Here is a 5,861-nt window from a genome sequence, read left to right as displayed (position 1 = left end):
ACCCCGTAGGGGTCACGGCGTGGCACTTCATCACAAGGACATTTTTTTGGTTTCATTTTCCATCCTCCAATGATCACCTTCAAGCAATACACAGGTAACAGTTTCAGGTAAAATAAAGTCCTGGGAGACGAACAACAAATGCACCGGCGTTTGTCTTCTGACCTGTTCGTTTCTCGCAGCCTCATTCTACAAAGTCTGTTCTGCTGGCTGGAATTTAACCAGAAGCTCTTCTCTCTTTGCCCTCCTTTTCTGGGGAAAAGAGTGAACCTGCCCATCACTTGGGGCACAATGGTCCTTCCCCTGCAGGGGGCAGGGCACAGAAAACGGATACTGAGGACAATCAAGGCCAAGGACTTGCAACTTCTCTTGTTCTTTCTCACGAAAGACTTCCAGAGAGGCTGAATCTGCTTTCAAGTGAGGCACCAGAGTGCCAAAGCCCTAGTACCAGAAGATATCTGGGAACCGGCTGCCGTCTAGGGGACCGTCTCTGCTGCTGACATCGTGGAACGCTATCGGAGAGCTCGCTCAAGCATCAGCTTTCTGTGAGCAGTTCACAGGTGCACATCACTGGGCCCCTGCACTGCCTGTGAATGTTCAGTTTTTCCATGCATTTTCCATGGAGGAGTCAAGAAGAGTTTCAAAACGTCACCTGCTGGAATCCAGAGATGGTATCAAGAAGCCTCCCCATCCCAGAAAATCTGACGCCTGTTACAGTACCTTAGTAAACAAGAAGGCTGATCACAGGGTGTTGACAGGAAGCCAGCCGCTGTCCCCACACGTACAGGAAGGCAGTCCCTGTGGGCTGCTAGCTCCTGTCTTCACGAGCTGGGGGGTATCCTCCATAATGTACAAAACAGATATCACAAGGCATGTCTGTAAGCGACAGTCACATCCACGCAAAGTCTGCCCAGTGCGGGGCCGCCGCTGGTCCTGGCTTTTCACGCCCAGCATGGCTGGGCCACTGGCTACTTGGCCTGGGCCTCCTGCAGGAGTGGCAGCCTGGTGGCCAGGGGCCTGTCGGACCAGGCAGGAAGTTCGTGCTGCAGTGGGATCCTCCAGGGGCAGAACATGTAGCTGATGTCATAGCTCAGGCGGCAGCTCAGGGATGCCACATAGATGGCGGCAAATCGTGACAGGCGCTGCAGGAAGTGCGTGGGGTTCTGGTCTATGCGGAACAAGCTTCCAAACTGGGTGCTGAAGGAACCTTTGGTCATTTCTCTCAACTCCTTCCTCTCCTTTTTCCACTCCTGCCAAACCAGCTGTGACTCTGCATCTCTGTGAACCTGCATTTGCTCCAATAACCCAGTCAAGGTCTGTAGCCAGGTAATTGTTTGAATGTACTGTTCCATGTTCATGATTCTGAGCTCAGATCTCGATTCCAGGATAATTGCACCCGTTCACCAGCCATGCTGGTGTCAAGTCCACCAGGTCACTGTATATATGGTCACCAAAATACAACACTTTGGATCCCCTCCATCCAGTAAGCTTCAAAAATTCATATAAATTGCCCTGCTTATAAATCTGGCCTTTCTGCAATGTGTAGATTTTATCCTAGAGTAAGACACCTTTCACATTCACCTTTCGGAAGGGACTCCACTTATCACTAAAGAAGTTTGGCTTCTCCACCTGAACAATGACCACATCAAACAGGTCCCTCCAGTCTTGTCCAACAGTATACCTCATCCCTTCATCCACAAAGCTCCTGGGGCTATTGGTGATGAGAAACATCTTCTTGCCATGATCAGCCAGTTTGGCCAACACTGCACGGGTCCGCTCAGGGTAGCAGATGTACTTTTCAATATCTGCTTCAACTGCTCTGTCCATGATTCCTTTGGTGTGCACCTCCCGAATTGAATCCTTGACGTCTCTGTACAGGTGCACAGGCTCATAGTTGATGTTGTTCTTCAGAAAGTACTCGTTCACACAGGACAGCAGGGTCATCTCAGGCAGGGAGAAGATGTCCATGAACACGGACATGATGTCATGGTGTTTCCGTGGGAACTCTCATAAAAGTTGGTCATCTGTTCCAAAGGCACGTGGGAGCCCTGGTACATTTCAGTGACTTCCTCATCAGGGACCACGCTGAGGCCTCTGTAGACAGTTCCCAGCTGGATGTAATGAAAAGCACTGATCTTCATCAAGACCGACTGCTGCACGTCCTAATGCGGTCCACGGATTGCAAAGTTTGGGTCATACTCATACTTCCTGATTTCCATGGGATACCTGCGTTCGTTGATGAGAAGGTCCGAGCGGCATTAAATATCAGTGTGTGGAGGTGCTTGGAATAAAACACCAAGGTGTAATCATAATCAAAGCCGTAGATTTCAATGTCCGACAGGCTCGTCTCATTGTTTGAGAAGATGGCATCTGGATGCAACAGTTGCTCATAACTGAAGTAACCAATTCTTCCGTGCTCCTCTTTGCCTCCTGGTAGTGCTCCCAAAGGTAGCGCTTCATGTCTGGGGCGGTCCCAGGTGCCGTGCATAAGGGCCCCATGCGGGGCCCGCGTGCGACCGCCCCCGAGCCGCAGTCCGGCAGCCGCCCCCGCCCTTGCACTGGCCCCATGAGTCACCGCAGCCGCCTGCCGCCGCCCCGCCGCAAGTGGCGCCTCAGGCTATTTGCCTTTGTTGAGTAAAGATTTTCCAGTTTATAACCTGGAGGCTTGATTATTCAGATTATTTCTGTATAGCTGAATAAATTAGTAAGTAAAGGCCTTTTTGGTTAATTATTTCATTTAGAAAATTATATTAAATAGCTATTTAGATCACTCATTGCTCTATTTCATTCTTATGTTATCGTTAATATGTAGTTTTCAAAGTTGTACATGGACTCTAACCAATCAGATGTTAGATTCATTTTCACTTTCAAAGATAGTAATTGGACATTTCAACTGCTAATTTAAGTTTACTGTCAAATAGGAGACACTTTGGACAATTTATGTTTTTTTTATTGTCTGGCATATTTGTTCTTTTGACATCAACTAGTTATCATGTCTTTTGATTTCAACTAGATTTTATGTCTTGGTATTCCTTTTTAAATGTAGCATAATTTACGTATGATATTGACCATTTCGATGTGCAATTCTATGAGTTTAACACATCAGGTTACAAATAATGTAACAGCTACCAGGGTCAAGATTTAGAACTGTCCCATCTCCTTCAAAAAATGTCCTTATGCCCCTTGGCAATCAAGCTCTCCCTCTATTTTTAGCCCCTGGTAACTACTGATCCGTTTTTGCCTTTTCCAGATTATCATGTAAATAGAATCATAAAGTATGCAACCTTTTGAGTCTGGCTTCTTTCGTTTGGCAGAATGCATTCAAGATTCATCCAGGGCGTTACACGCTTCAGTACTTTTTGCTACAGAATAGTGTTCCTTTACATGGATGTGCCACAGTTTGTTTATCCACTTATTAAAGTGCATTTTGAGTTGTTTTCGGTTTAGAGAAATAGTGAACCAAGCTGCTATAGACATCCAGTCACAGGCCTTTCTGTGATCATGTTTTCATTTCTCTTGGGTAAATATCTAGGAGTGGCATTTCTGGGTTGTTCAGTGACTTATAAAAAATTGCTAAATGGTTGTACATTTTGCATTCCCACCAGCAAGATATGAGAATTCCAGTCACTTAACATGCTTATCACCTCTTGATATTGTCTGATATTTTTATTTTAGCCTTTGTATTAGGTGTGCAGCAGTGTCTCATTGTGATTTTAATTTGCATTTTTCTGATGACTAATGAAGATGAACAACTTCTCCTGGGCTTATTTGTCATCCCTGTGTTTTGGTGAAGTGTCTTCAAATATTCTTCCATGTTTAATTGGTTGGATGTTTTCCTATTATTGAATTTCCAGAGCAATTTATATATTTTGGATACAAGTCCTTTCTGTTTCGCCAATAACTCCTCTTAGCCCATGGCTTGTCTTTTCATTTTCGTAACAGTATCATTTGCAAAACAGAAGTTTTTCATTGTGAAGAATTCCAATTTATATTCCTTTTAAACAGTGTGTGTGGTTTTTTCCTATCTCTTTTTGCTCCTTGCACCACCATCAGTGATCATTGTACAACAGATTTGTTTTGGTCTATTTCACAAAGCACACGCAGTTGCCGCTTCATCTGCTTAACATCAAGGGAACAAGTATGAGGACATGGGATGAGCATTGAACTGAGAGTCAGGATGTCTAGATTCCTATTTTGTCAGTGGTTTGCTATCAACTGTGGGCTAATTATTTAAATGCTTTAGGCCTCCATTTCTTCATCTCACATTAGAAATAAAACCCAACTTACCCATTTCAGGAATGGTGAGGATATAGTGAGATAAAAGATGCAAAAGTACTTTCAAAGTGCTGGAAGGATGCTACATGCATTGTATTTTCCTCTTCCAAGAGCCTTGTGTCAACTTTGACAGTCACACTGGACCCACATTACAAAGGTACCTCTATAACTACAAATATAAGGCTCTAACATACTTTGTGTACCCAGTACTTCCCTCTTTCACTCTAGAATACCCTTTGGTAACTTCAAATTTCTTTTCACACTCTTATATCCATCTTTAAAATTCTATATATTTAATACTGGATAATCTTCAGATTTCATTTTAGAAACTTGTAATTTTTATTTTTTTCAAAAAGAAACGTTCTAACCAGCAACAGAATTGAGTAAGATTCCTTCCCTTGGACATTTGGCAGAAACATCTTCTTTCATGAAATAGTGGTGTTATCCAACAATGGAGCATAATTTTTTTTCTTCTCTCTCTCAAGGGAGGAAACTGAAGTATAGCACAAGATTAAATATTCTCTAGGATATGTACAGTCCCTTTTCCAGTAAAAATAGGTAAAGAAAAGGATATTTCTGTGCACAGGAATATTTGTGTTTAGGAATTTTAGCTGTAAGCTTCTAAAAATTCAAACTGTCTAGGAAAGGAATAAATTTTTTTAAAGGTTTAGTCTATATAACCATAGGGAGTTGATAATTTGTTACTTTCATGAAGTATTTAAAATCTTTATTTAACATTTTGAATTTAAAAAATTAAAAAGGCTTCTTTATCAGTTATGTAGCTAATTTTGGTAAAATTGCTGTTAGTCTATTTTGGGAAATAGGTAAATCTTACAGTGAATTCGTAATAACCAAATAAGTCAAGTCCAGAATAATTGCTTTTTTTTTTTTTTTTTTTTTTGCGGTACGCGGGCCTCTCACTGTTGTGGCCTCTCCCGCTGTGGACCACAGGCTCCGGATGCGCAGGCCCAGCAGCCATGGCTCACGGGCCCAGCTGCTCCGCGGCATGTGGGATCTTCCTGGACCGGGGCACGAACCCGTGTCCCCTGCATCGGCAGGTGGACTCTCAACCACTGCGCCACCAGGGAAGCCCCAGAATAACTGCTTTAAAATGAAGGTCAAATTATGTCACCACTCTGGTCAATGGCTTTGCCATCTTACTCAGAGTGACAGCCAATTCCAAGGGTCCACTCTCCCCCACCTCCCTGATGTCAGCTCCTGTCACTCTCCCCTCTTGCCTTCCCCACTCCAGTTTACTGGCCTTCTGTTCCTTGTTCATTTCAGCTCTTGTGTTCTCACTGGTGCCCTCTGCCTGGAGTGCCCTCCTCCCAACTATCGCATGGTTCATTCCTGGTCCAGGACCAGCTACGTAATTTGTTTGGCCCAGTATAAAATGAAATGTATTTTGTTAAAAAATTATTAAGAATCTAAGATGGCAACAGCAGAGTATTAAATCAAGTGTGGCTACATAGGTAAGTACACCCACAAAGCCTGCCCTGCCTGGCTCCTTGATTCCTTCGTATCTCTGTTTCAAAGTCACCTTGTCTTAGAGAAGTTGTCTTTCTGTCCATTCTATATGAAAGAGTTAC

General features: G+C 43.6%; 1 pseudogene across 1 annotated transcript; it reads right to left on the bottom strand.

Moving 5' to 3' along the window:
* Positions 1-965: 965 nt before the first annotated feature.
* LOC308628026 (5'-nucleotidase domain-containing protein 3-like) lies at positions 966-5,551 on the bottom strand (annotated as a pseudogene). The gene is made up of 2 exons: positions 5,434-5,551; positions 966-2,581 (listed from the first exon to the last, which is right to left on the bottom strand). The product of its transcript is annotated as a 5'-nucleotidase domain-containing protein 3-like (transcript).
* Between the last annotated feature and the right edge of the window lie 310 nt (positions 5,552-5,861).

This window comes from Mesoplodon bidens (genome assembly GCF_964165515.1).
Source record: "Mesoplodon bidens genome assembly, chromosome: 14".
NCBI lineage: Eukaryota > Metazoa > Chordata > Mammalia > Artiodactyla > Ziphiidae > Mesoplodon > Mesoplodon bidens.
This window is presented reverse-complemented; position numbering and strand designations above follow the sequence as displayed.